The sequence below is a fragment of the Triturus cristatus genome, chromosome 5_2, assembly GCF_964204655.1.
Source record: "Triturus cristatus chromosome 5_2, aTriCri1.1, whole genome shotgun sequence".
Taxonomy (NCBI): domain Eukaryota; kingdom Metazoa; phylum Chordata; class Amphibia; order Caudata; family Salamandridae; genus Triturus; species Triturus cristatus.
This window is the reverse complement of record NC_140588.1, coordinates 907,476,332-907,489,987: the sequence shown is the minus strand read 5'-3', so window position 1 is coordinate 907,489,987 and position 13,656 is coordinate 907,476,332. Positions and strand designations below refer to the sequence as shown.

At 42.8% G+C, this 13,656-nt stretch overlaps 1 protein-coding gene across 3 annotated transcripts in view; it reads right to left on the bottom strand.

Moving 5' to 3' along the window:
• LOC146829409 (transcriptional regulator Kaiso-like) overlaps window positions 1-13,656 on the bottom strand; it is a 326,544-nt gene that overhangs the window by 74,449 nt on the left and 238,439 nt on the right. For all 3 annotated transcript variants that reach the window (XM_085608093.1, XM_085608092.1, XM_085608095.1), the window contains one exon: window positions 5,831-5,922. The gene's annotated coding sequence lies outside the window, so the exon portion shown is untranslated. The remainder of the gene's footprint in view (window positions 1-5,830; window positions 5,923-13,656) is intronic.

Genomic DNA, 13,656 nt, shown 5'->3' with positions numbered 1-13,656 from the left:
ACGAGTTAGACTTCTCCTCTATACCTCAGAACCCAAGAAACTCAAGGATAGTCACTCAGCTCAACACTCTTCAACATATATATGATGTCCCTCACGGACATCGTCAAAGCCCCTGGCATGAACATAGCATTCTACCCTGATGACACACAGCTTTATCTCCCTTACCGACTCAACCAGCACTGCCAAAGAAAACTTTGACAACTGCATGAGCAATGTTACTGCCTGGGTGAAAAACAACTGCCTCCAGCTCAACACAGACAAAACCGAAGTCCCAATCTTTGGAAACAACCACTCCCTCTGGGACTCCTCTTGGTGGCCCTCCGAACTTGTCCCCATCACCCACTCCTGTGGACCATGGCAAGTACCTCTGGATCATCCTGGACACCAATCTCCCCATGAGCAGACAGATCAACACCGTCTTCCCATCATGCTTCCACGTCCTGCAAATGCTACGCAAGATTTTCAAGTGGTTCTCACAGAACACCAGATGAACGGTGACCCAGGCTCTTATCTCAAGTAGACTGAATTATGGAAATGCGCTCTACGTCGGAATCCCAGCCCATGTCCTACGCGGACTCCAAACCACCCAGAAAGCGGCCAGACTCATCCTGAACATCATGTGAAATAACCACATCTATCCACGCCTCAAAAAGCTCCACTGGCTCCCAGTCCAGGAAAGATACAAGTTCAAGCTACTCATTCACGCCTACAAAGCTCTCAACAACACTGGCCCAGCTGACTTCAACTACGGCCTCACCTATCAACCCACCAGTCACCTTTGATCTGTGTCCAGGCAAGTACACACATCCCGTGCGCCAAGAAGACTAGAAGCGACAGAAGCTCCTTCTCATACCTCACAGCCCTGTCCTGGAACGACTTCCCGAAACACCTCAGAACCTCCCTATCCCTCATGGGATTCTGAAAGAACCTCAAGACATAGCTCTGCCTGACCAAACAGGCATGATCTACTCTTACCCCCTCAGGTCTGCCCTACTCACCGCCTGGATACCCTCATGGCTGAATAGCCGCACTCTACAAATTCACATAACATAAAAAAGAATTTCAATATTTCTTCCTGCCACTTCTTAACTTTTGCCAGCTGACTGGAGCATTGAGACAGACGTAAGATTTTTTGGGGGTAGGGAGTGGAGCGCTGAAGTTTTCCGATTCACACTGGATTACACTTACTGTACACAATTGACATGGTTGAGACAGACTGGACTCTCACATTCCCAGGCATGCCAAAGGTCTCTATTATTATATACACCCAGTTCAATACAATCTACTCACCATGCCTCATTTCTGGATGAATTATCATGTGCCACCCAGGCCTTGGGCTCATTGTTAATATTTGGCTTAATGTTCACCTATGATAATACTATGCCCAATCGACTCTTGACTGGTAGAAAAGTTGGCTCTGTGGGCATCGTCATGATCAACTCCGAAAGTGATGCAGAAGGCCTTGGATGAAAAGGGGCAGGCACCCTTGCTGTTTTTTTTACTTTGCTTTAAGCTCAGGGCTTTATGGAGGCACGGCATTAGGAGACACAAGGGTCAAACCCACCAGAGTTACCAAGCAATCAGAAATTGGTCTCTACCCCCTTGGTGGAGTTGCCCAGAGGGTTAAAGAGCTGGCCTGCAATGATTCAGCTAGCAGAGGCCTCAATCATCATAGGCGTCGGTAAAGGACCAGGGAACTCCAGTGTCAACCATTTATGCACTAAGCGGATAGTGGTTTGCCTGACATCAAAGCAAAGCCCAGACTCAAGCAACAGCATTGAGGCTCCAAATGGTCTTGCGAACAGGACTGTTTCTTCGAGGAAGAGGACAACTACTTCTTCCTGTGGTACATTTAATAGAAAGTTATCTTCCACGAACATTACCTAAAAGGTGACTCGACTTTGGGAGAGGGAGCCCACTTAAAAGCCTCCCTGTGGGGGCTAGAATAAAAATACCTTAACCTCTGTTCCCTAACGGCCTTCTGGTGCAAGAGTTACAGGCCACAGAACCATCTTCCAACCCTAGACACCACATAGAGTCACCATAGGTGTCCAAAATTGACATCTTATGGCATCATCTGCAAGGTTTTAAGTCTGAAGTCCTTTGAGGCCATAGATGACCTAGTGGCTCTCAAATAGCAGAGGAATTAGTCAGTGAGACACCCTGACAGAGCTCTGGATTGCATCGATAATGAATGGAAAACAAGGAACTTATGCCATCTGGCATCAAATAAGCCCCAGCGATGTCAAGGCCAGAGGTGCTGTACAGTCATTGCTAGAGAATACATTTTCCAGACCAGTCTGAGGCCTCAAAAGAGCAATCAGAAGGTGATGAATCTGCGGGAAGATTTATCTTTCACAGTCCTACGGCTCAATGAATTTGTCTTGTGGCTACAGCCAGCTATGAAAACACATTTGAAACAACAATAGCATAAAGGAAGGCTAATAAGCTGTGATTATACATTGAAGAAGTCTGACTGATGTAGTCTAGTCCGGTGCATTGTCTTGATGATGACCATGATCTCTTGAATATCAAATGCCTCAGTGTTGACAGAGCATCACAGGAGTATCAATGCCCCTGAGTGCGCTTCTATTTTTTCCATCCTGTCATGAAGAGGCCTTGAGAAGGACTTTACAACAAGCTCATCAACTCAAGATGTGATCTCTATATAGCTGCATGAGGAGTGGCACTGAAGACTGTTAACCAGGCAACTACTCTCAATATCAGGTTTCTCATACTGCAAGATACAGACTGATTAATTACCAATTCCTGATGAGGAGTTACTGAACCCTGCAATACTAGTCCAAGTTTCTAATAGCAGGTGGAGAGCCAGTATGGTGGATGAGGCTGATCTCATATACATTGTATGAGTCTGACTCATTGAAAAGCAGTTTTGGGAAAGAGATGTTGATGTAATCATCATAGTTCTAGGAGTGGCAGTTGATTCAGTCTTATGTCCGTTTTCCTTGGGCAGGTAACAGAACCTGCTAAAGCTCAGGTTAGATTCTGGAGTATTATGGTGGTACTTACACAGATGCTGCACATCCCTCAGGTTGATGTGATGTGCGTATTCGGACTCTGTGCTGTGGATTGGAAATTTACCATTTTATAATGAAGCAGATAAATGCTTCAAAGTCTTGCACATTCCTGACAAAAGCCCCTACATCTTTGAGGGACAATATTAGGGTTATATGATCTGCCACGGTGGCCAGCCGTCGTTGGAGTCTGAAGTATAGGAAGGCTATAATTAAATGTCGTTTTTTTATTTAAAGTAATCACTGATGTGCTGTTTTGTATTAGAAGTAGGGTGCTTTACTGCCATTGTTTGTCTATTATTCGGCTGGCAAGCACTGTTCTTGATGTACATTTCTATTGATGCCAAATACGATGGCATGCTTCGCTGTCTGAGATCGCTGCAGGGGATGTGTGGCGGGTCAAGTTCTAAGGTTTGGCTAGATTTTCATTATACTTCAATATACTTCCAATGAATTATAAAGTGATAAAGATTAGCAAAATACAACAGAGGGATTAAAGGGTTAAATCAGGCACTTTTTTGTGCTCCTGAATCCTGCACATAGGCAAAATATATATATATATTTATTCTTATCCAGCAATGCTGAAAAAGCATTCACTGGGTGCATTAGCCATTCCTGAAGAACATTCTTGAGGCTTACAGGTTCGGACTAAATACATAGCATGGATAAACAACAGTTATGTAGACCTGGCTGTAGAGTTGTATGCTAATGCCTCTGCCTTACTTCAAAGAGAGATGTATGCGGCAGGGCTACCCAACGTCCCCACTCAAGATCACTTTATATATGGAACCACATGGTTCGGGCCAATCCAGAAATTAAGGGGATAACTACAGGCAAAGAGAACCATACAATACGCCTATATGAAAAGGGGTATTATTGATGCTAACTGAACCAACGCACTCACTCCAACCTCTTCTAGAGGAGTTGAATGGATTTGGCATGGCTGCGAGTTTTAAAATATACAAATTTCCAGATTTCGAACTTAGCCATCCTCAGTGAGCAGGTAGCCACCATACGAACAAGCCCTTCCTCTAGCCTGGACTGAAAACCACATTACTTACTTAGGGGTCAAGATATTCTCCTCATTGAAGGAAGCATCCCGTGCTAATTACAAAGATCTTCTGTGTTCCCTTTATTTGCAACTGCAGAGGTGGCATAAGGGGGGGCTTTACTTGGGTGGGAAGCATTGCTGTAGTTAAAATGACAACCCTTCAGATATTCTGATACTTAGCTCAATCTCGCCCCCTGCAACCATCGAAGGAGATTCTAGGAGATATTCAAAGGACATTGACTAATTTTATACGGGGAGGTAAGAAAGCTCCCCAGTCGAACGATGTACGTCCCAACCAGCGAAGGAGGACTGTGGGTTCCCAACATTACGAATCACTATCATGCTACCCATTTGAGATTTATGGTTGAATGTGGGAGGAAGGTAACCAAAAAGACTTGGCATTTAATGGATCACATTATCACTGGTGACCAAATCGGACCCTGGCTGCCTAGGCGGTACTGCTCCTGGGGTTTATATTCTTTCCTCCTACAAAGGAAACAGTCCTCTTGGTATACTCTCATGTATAAGAAGAGGCTAGCCACATACCCATCTCCTTTTTTGCCCTTTATTGGAAATCCTGATTTCCTCCTTGGCATGATTCAAGGCCAATACTCGACATGGCTGACAGCCAAGGGTAAGCAAGTGGGGCATTTCTATAATGCTCAGGCTATCAAGTCATTTGAACAAGTATGCTAGATTATGGCCTCCCCGAATCTGAAAGATTGTGCTATTTTAGAACTTGACAATGTTAATTGGCTGTTTGACTCAGACGGATAGGACTCCAAGCGTATATCCTCAGGGTGGCAGACTACCTTGCCTATCCCTTTAAATCTCAAAAAGGTTGACAGATAACTTTATTACTGTTAACAGCTAAACAAGCAATTTTGTGTCTCTGGGGCAAGGAAGAAACACCTACTTATAGACCATGTTATACAGAGTGTGAGATATACTTGACCTGAAAAAGATATCACTTGGATTGGCGTGCAAGGGTGACCGCTTTCAGTCAATATGGATATCATGTTTGTACGTGCTATCGGCCGATTTCAAGGAGATAACTTGTCCCAAATTTCTAAAAGTTATACATAATTTTGCTGAGGAACAAACTGTTTCAAATACTGATGAGTCACTGATATACTAGGTCTTTTATGGCGTGAATGTCTGGTAACGATATATAAATGAGGTGGGGTTATATGGTCATGTCGGAGGACTGGAGAATGTGATAGATGTTTCAATAACCTTGCTTACTAGACACCCAATATGGATATTTCTTAGTGATAATGGGCGCTAATACTCGCCATAATTTGTAATGTTGGTATTATCCTTTTCTCACCCTTTAATAGGCTCCGCAGGGCCTCGTGATGTAGGTGGCTGTATGTCCATCTTTTTAAAATTCAACTAAAAGAGTTAGTCCTAAAATCAAAATGCTAGGTCAGTGCCACTAGAATTTCAACCTGTGAACTTCAGGTCGAACGAAGATGTTGACCAAGGATGGATATCGACAAGTTATCTTACAACAAAACACGGACATAGCTAACTTTGCACGGAATAGTTTTATTTACTTTGCTACTTCGAGACTTTTAGAGGTGCACATTTAACAGAAAAGCCTAAGTGTGATTTCATGCATAAACCAAGAGCATGGAGCCCACAGATAGAGTTCAGCTAATAGGCAGTGAAAACAAGCTGGAAAAATGGCAGCACTCACTGCAGCGTCTGCATTTACGTAAATGGAAGGGAATATGCCTACCTTTTTCTTAGTCAAATCACACTGCGGCCGTCCACATCAAACAGTTAGCTTGGTTATCCTTCCTCTCAGTAAGTCTGCAAATCCACAGGACCCTGGATAAAAACAAAACTGTTTCAAAGCAATATAGCACTTTAACAGCCTCCTCAACCAGACAAACTGCTATGTTACTGATGTGCTTATTTCAAGTGTGCATTCCTCCTTCAAGTGCAAACACATCCGTCTCATGCTGCCAATAAAGTAGAATAGGTCACATTATGACTGGGTAAATCTATTCCTTTCTGACAAAAAGCTTGCACCAGGATTCAGGCAACTAGAATTAAATGGCAATTTAAGAGTATATATGTTTCACATAGAGACAAGACTACGATCGACTAGCAACCATGGTTGAGTCGTATATAAAGGACCTTGCAAATGTATATGACAATACATTTAAATTATGACAGCAAGCACAAAAGGCTAAGTGCAGCAGGACACTTAGTTTTGGGGTGTACACGCATACTCAGCCTCTCACATAGATTTCTGCTTAACAGTGTCAGCAGCAGAGTACATGGGAAAGACAACAATTAGCAGGGAACTATAGGAAACAATTGGAAAAGATTGCAAGCCACATGTTTGCTTGGGCTGTTACAGACCTCTATTGCTTTCAGCATAGCGAACAGTGGGTGATCCTTTCTATCCTAGATCTCACATGGATTTTGGGTCTCTGAAACTGTTTAGATCATTTGGCAGATTTCCATCTGTTCAGGTGGAATCCTCCAGGCTTTGTTCCTTACCAGTAGCATTTGAGGGGTCAATACTCTTTCCTGTGAATGTTAGTCTTTTTTAGTCTTTAAATTGAGCCTTAGTCTTGGTTGTCCTCTTTAGCAATGGATCATCTCACTCCCAACTTGGTATTTGCCTAGAAACTGGGATTTCGTCTTCAGTACAATCACTGCATGGTTATGTATCAAAAGATTCATGTGACATAAAACTATTTCTCATTAAAAGACATAAGAAACCGTGATCCCTATTAATACTCTTCCTGCTATGATTCACACAATAGTACTTATCCACATCCATGGAGGGAACATAATGTTAGGAGGAGTTAAAGATGTGATCTGCTGCTTTTACTAATTTTCACTGCTGGTGATATGAATAAGCAATGAGATTCCCTTTCTCCCATTCAGTACACATTACTTTGAGTGCAATCTGAGGCTAGAATTAGGGTTGGTGATTTGGGCATTTTTTAACAGTCAATAGCATTTGTGTGTGCAGGGATATTTTGCTTCAGTCACAACAATCTATTTTGATAGCAAATCTGCCAAACCGGATAAATCTAAGTTCGTTCTTCCTGCATTTCTACTTTATTGCAGTTTTTGTATGCGTTTAATTGTGCTCCTAATGAAGGGAAAGGCACTCTTTACATTAAATGCTATAAATAACAAACAGTGTGCTTGTGTGAACCGAAGTTAGGAATGTTTGGATTATTAGTGACCCTTCTAAATTTACCAGAATGTCTGCTTTGTGTACCATGCCAATTTACTTCGTTAGCTACTGATTTGTCTCCTCAAAAATAGCTCGAGGTGCCATTTCACCAATATTCATGCTCTCTGTGGAAATATGCTTGCACAAAACACTCCTCCTGGTAGACTTTGTGGAACAAAGGCAGCCCTTTAATTGTTTAAATGCAGTTAGTTTGAGCGGCGAGAAATAGGAGGTTTGAGCGGCGAGAAATAGGAGGTTTTAGCTAGCTGCCACGTCTGTGTGGCAAGTCCTACTTCTAGTGCGTTATCAGTTTGAAGAAATGTTAAAGTAACAGAAATGTTCATCTGTTTTACTAGTTCGCTCACTTCAGGCTTGTGTAACAGTCTACACTGAAGAAGTCTGCTTCACTGCAATCCATTCTGTCCCCCATCCTAGGCAATTCTCCTATTTTTTCATTCCCAAACCACTCTTGCACCAGACCCCTACATTTGCAACTCCTTGAGTTATCAACAAAGTATAACCATTTCTTTATGTAAATGTCACATGTATTTGCAAAGGTCTCTCTTGATCCGGGGGGTTCCGCATTAAAATGTATTACCTGGCCCTTGTCTTGACCACCTTGAGAGCGGCAACACGTTGCGCCATTCTAGACACTCAACTCAATCCACTGAAAAGTGTCCTAATTGCAGCAGCAAGACTCCTCGAGGGTCTGAGCAAAACCAACTCACTCCAAAAACTAGATTTGCTCACTCTGCAAGCTCGACTCACCTTCAATACCTGATGTGTCATATTTAAGGCTGTTGCTTTCAATACACCACCCTACTTGTAGGCGAAGTCAAGGTATAAATTAGTGATCAGAACATACACATATCCAGGACATGTCCAGAATTGAAAACTAAGTAATAAGAGGGAAAATCCCAGAAGACAGTTAGTTCTTCTCTTGATAAGCACCAGGTATCAGAAAATGCAGCCCACCCCTTTCAATAGTAGTGCTTAGTTAGTTTATAGCTGTGTCTGCATTACATAAATATGCTTCTATAAACAAACACATTCATAAATAAATACAAGCAGCTGGGAGAAAGGAAACAAACATTCAAATAGAAATGTTGGTTACAAAATGATCGTGCCTTCTGGATGGCTTTCAAATCTATTCTTTATAAGGCTTACGGTATATGGCAATCTGAACATGTAATAGGTCACAGCAGCAAATTGTACACGAGGTACACAGTGTTGTGTGATTATTCAAAACCTCACCCCGATATCAGAAGCTCAAATGAATACCAAAGAAGGAAATGCATTGTAAAAGTACAGTTGTACATTAAACTTTTAGAATTATTTATCCATGAAATAATACTGTACATACATACGGTTTTATTGTTCAATTAAAGGCCTCCATGGTAATGCATCAACATAGGTTATACGGCCATTCCAGTTATAACGAAGCCGGTAATGATTCTTAATGCTTAGCATTAGTCATTCAACAAATGAGCAGAACTGGGTCTTGAAGCATTTTTGCCACTGGCTGCCAGCCGTTAGAGGGGGCTTCAAATGGAACACCAGGGGCAAACTCTAGCAGGAGGTATATTCTAACTGGATGGAGAGACTGCAAAAGAAACCCTGGATGTTTATCCCTATAGTGGTACATTATCAGGGGCAAGGTGCACGAATCACCTTCCTGTCTGATATATTATATAGTTTGAGCGTTAATGGTCGCCAGTAAACAGAAGGCTGCTTTGGAAAGGCAGTGTTAGTTTACAACATTCAGGATCTGCTGTAATTTGGCAAAAAGATCCAGAAATAAAAACATCTGTGGCTCTTCCGCACACAGAGGTCTGCGGGGGCTTTGTGCCCATCAGGTATTTTCTGAGAGCTGCCTAAACATTTTCTACACCCTAGTAACTGTGTTCCACAAGCCTGAGATTAGCTGCGATTACTACATTGTTTGAGTGCATGGCGAGATTACTCTCGGGCTCATTTTTCCCCACTTCCTGAAATGGTAGAAATAGTTTTATTATCTATTTGCTCCATGACTGACTCCAGTTATTTGTGACCAGCATTTCTTTAATCATTATTCCACATGATCGCCCCAGCCGATGATGGGTGCTTCTAGTACAGTCCACAGTGAGGACATTGCCACGACAACTACCCCTTTTGCCGTCAGTCATAACAAGGGAGCCAGGGGCCCCAAAAAAAGAAATGAAAAGGGTCACTGCTTCCTAGTTGGATATTAACAGAACTATAATTCGGCTAAAGTGGGCCCTCGTTTCCCCAGGGCCCGTTGTCGCTGCACTTACAGCATTGTTGACAGTTCTGCCACTGAACCCTGGATCAGGAATTAGAGGTATGGAAGATGTCAAGGAGGTAAGGTCTCAACAATAAACCAAGTGTGGCATGTTAGAATGAAATTTGTAACAGCTCCACTCATGATGCTCTTACATGCAGCCCGGTCATCTGTAGGAGAAACTGTTGAGGAGGCTGAGCAAGGAAACATTTGCTGATATGTACTCTAGGAAGATTCCAAATTCATGGTGTAGCTTCTCCCTGTAGGAGTTAGATCTCGATGAATCCTACACGGGCTATGTTTTGTGCTTTTTAGAAAAGCTAACTCGCTCTAGAGCTCGGTGGACCCAATAACATGAATACAATACTGTTACCATACACCCTATTAAAGAAGCAACTTCTGCTGTGGATAAACGATTGTTCTCAAATTTGCGTGGCTCTCAGTTTACAGATTTTTCAATATCCTCTGCAACAATGCTCATATTTTGGAAAAAATAAAATTCTTTATAGACGAACAAAAGTAGAAAGGCGCACAAGACCTACCTGTTTAGTAACCTTTGTTAGGCTCCTTGCTAATATTCTTTCACTGCTCCACTCTTTTGTTGCAGGAAAACTACCAACACCCATAATGGTGTCATCGCCATAAGAAATACAAAATACAAACATACTTTGATGGGCTTTGGTCTGCCCACATTGAGGAGGATGTGGGAGATATAGGTTCTTTAAAATACAAACTCACTGAGAAAAGCCATTGTCCATTCTAAACAATGTGGATGCTGGTGAAACTAAATCACCTAAAATAGCGTTAGGATCAACATACCAGCAAATGATCTATTTGTACACATGCCAACAGACCACGTGATACTTCAAAGGACGGGGGCCCAGCTGCTTAGCTTTGTGGTAGGCTTTAATCTAACTGATGAAAACTAAATTGCTTTACAAACCAGTGGTTTTGCTACTATTTAAGGAAGCTATGTGGCCATTTAATCAATTAGGACAGTGAATGAATAAAAAAAAGTTCAACAATAAATAACAGGCATTTGCAATGCAATCGGTCTCACACTTGCGAGAGTTAGAGCTATTGGCGTTGTAAAATTGTTTTGGTATGGAGTGGCGCGGATGTATGTGGATTAGAGTGCAATTATGTGAGTTAAATTGGAATAGTTTGTCGTGGAATTGTGTGGTGTGTAGCGTATTTGTGTAGTGAAATTATGTGGTATGGTGAATAGATAGGGGTAAGAGCTGCACTGAATAGACTGAACGGAAGAGAGAGGGATAGGTAGATTGTGTACAAGGGGTGAATGAACTCCAGACTGAGGAGCAGAAAGAGTGTGTGAGAAAAAAAGGGGAGAGCAGGCCATAGACGCATAAAGAGGGTGTGCCTGTGTACACAGAAGACACCCCAAGAAGAGGAGGAGAGCATGGGTTTGAGGGACAGACATTTTGAAAAGGCATAGGAAAGAAACGATGCTTGAAGACAAGTGAACCAATATGAGAGAGGGAAGACTGTGTGAGAGAGCAAGAGAGAAGTGTGAGAGAGAGGGACGGTTGAAAAGGGTCCCGAGGGGGAGGAGACGGGAGATAGACCAGTGCACAGCACGAGGAGGTACAGAAAGGTAGCATGTGTGAGCAGGCAGTATAGAGAGGAGACAGGAAGTGTGAGGGAGGGATGAGGGGGGCAGTGGAACTGGAGTGGAATGCCTGTGGTTGACTGCTCACCTTTCTGTTGCTTATTGCTAAATTTGGGTGCTAAGCTGGTACTACCAATTCTCAAACAGACTTAACAAGTGTAAAACTGTCAAAATAAGTGATACAGCTAACAATGTTCCACATTATACAACATAATTTTGCACAAATTACTCAACCCTGCCGCATAATTTGGCCCTACCCTGCCGCATATTTCTAGTAGACCTTCTATTATTATTGTAATTACATGGTGCTAACACCAACCCCCCACTCATCACATGCTGATTTTCTTCATGTGCTTTAAATCAGACTCGACTTGCACAATACCCTTATGTATAATATACCACTACTTTGAGATGGTCTAATTCACGTTGTATGTTGTTATTCCAGAAGCACAACTCAGCTTCAGAAACACAAGACTTCACCGGATGCGGGCATCTGTGTTTAGTGAAGGGATAAAATACAGAAGCGCTTCTAAACTATCGTCCGCTTTTCACCTATCAATTCCCATGTGTGTGACTAAGTATAAAAACAATGCCTTCGCATTGCCGTTTGTGTGGTGACTTGGCTCCCCCAAATGTACTCCCTCATTCCTACCTATGTAACCTGTGGGCTCCAGAAGTGATTCTGTTCCCATTTCGTACTCCGGATTTGAGGGAGTGGAGGAGTCATCGAACAGCTCCAGACAGACATGCTGACTCTTATGAAAAGAGTAAGGGGGGGGGGCTGTGGACAGACAATGCTGATTAAAGAGGCGCAGTTTGTGGAGTGATACATCAGCTGAGCTGCCATCTTTCAAGTGTGAGGGTCAAACCATTGGAAGCTAAATGCCTCACGTAAAAGATGGATCTCAGGCGGATCCAGAGGCTGCGAACTTGGAAACAGGACCTGAGAAATGCTACCAATAGTCACAGCAAGGGACACTAACCATCTCTTCGGAAAGCGGCGAGGAGCTGCGAGCTTGGGGACCAAGCAGACAAATGAGACTATTACAGAATGAAATTGGGAACGAGCTGTTTTTGATGTAAGAAATGACATTTCACCTCTGGGGAGGCATCCATAATAGCCCCATCTCCGTCAACACATTCTGCAATGTTGTCGCATGCAGATTCAGAGTGCTGTACTATGTGGAACCAGATGGATTTAACAAAAGAAGACTTAGCAACCATTGCTGTGTTTTTGCCGGCCTGACACCTGTTGGCTCAAGGGATACAGCGGTAAGGGCCCCCAAAGCACAAGGCTGTGCTCTTGCCGCAGTTATTGTGAGGTGAACGTATGTTCTCTGGTGAACGCGATCTCTCTGCTCCCTGACCTTGCATGTGCTCTGCATCAGGAGGAGCACGTGAGACCTATGCAGCACGAACAAGAGGCGAATGAAAAAAGAGATGCGCGGCAGCTTGCGGAGATAGGGAGTAGAGCTTGGAACATAAGCACGAAACTAACAAAACCGAGGCAAAACAAAAAGTAGTGCACAGTCACCAACGTATATGGCCAATCGTGCAATAATACATGTAACAGGGTCAGTTTTCCAGGGTGAGAACAAAACAGCCAAAGGGCGGGACAAACGTAAAGCATTTACCAAAAAAATTGAAGGAATTTTAAAAGACAGGCCAAGCAAGAAATAAAAGTGATGGGCACGGTGAATGCCCACAGAAGTAGATAGAGCATGTCGAAAGACAGCGCATGCACGCTGCCTAGGCTCCACCTAAAAACCATTCATTCATAGGTATACTCAATATGGATTTTTCTCCATTAGTTGTTTCGAATCATTCTCATATTTAACATGTGAAATTGACACCGATATGTATGACTGGCAGTGTTTCCACAAAGTGCGCCTTTGGGCTTCCTCTCTAGGTAAGAGAGTGTCACAAGCAGAGTTACAAGAGCAAAATTACTACTACACACTTTTACCTCATGGATCTCCCACCTATACTACTGTGCTTATGAGTAGGTCGAGGTCCTCATCGGATTCTGAAACATCTACAATTATAATGGGTCCCACTCTGACAGACTCATTACCCCTCCCCCCGAAGACTGCATACTAGACTTGTAGTTGAGCATAGTAAAACCTAGAGACCGATATTATGAGCTCACACCACAAATGTCCAGACTGTACCTCAGTGCCATTTGTGAACTACCTCACAAATATTGTCACCGGTGGTCTCTTATTTGCAAATAACATGCATATTTTGCTGACTACACTGTAATGTTTTAGACTTTTATATGACTGCATAGCCATAAAGACAGATCAAAATAAATATGTATTTGAGATGTGAGCAACTAAAGTAAGTAAAGCAAACTAAGTATGTGGACGTGCATCTCTCCCCCAGACGGGGAAAGAAAAATGGAGTAGCTGCTCAGAAGTTTGAGTAGATTATGGTTTGTGGTAAGACAAA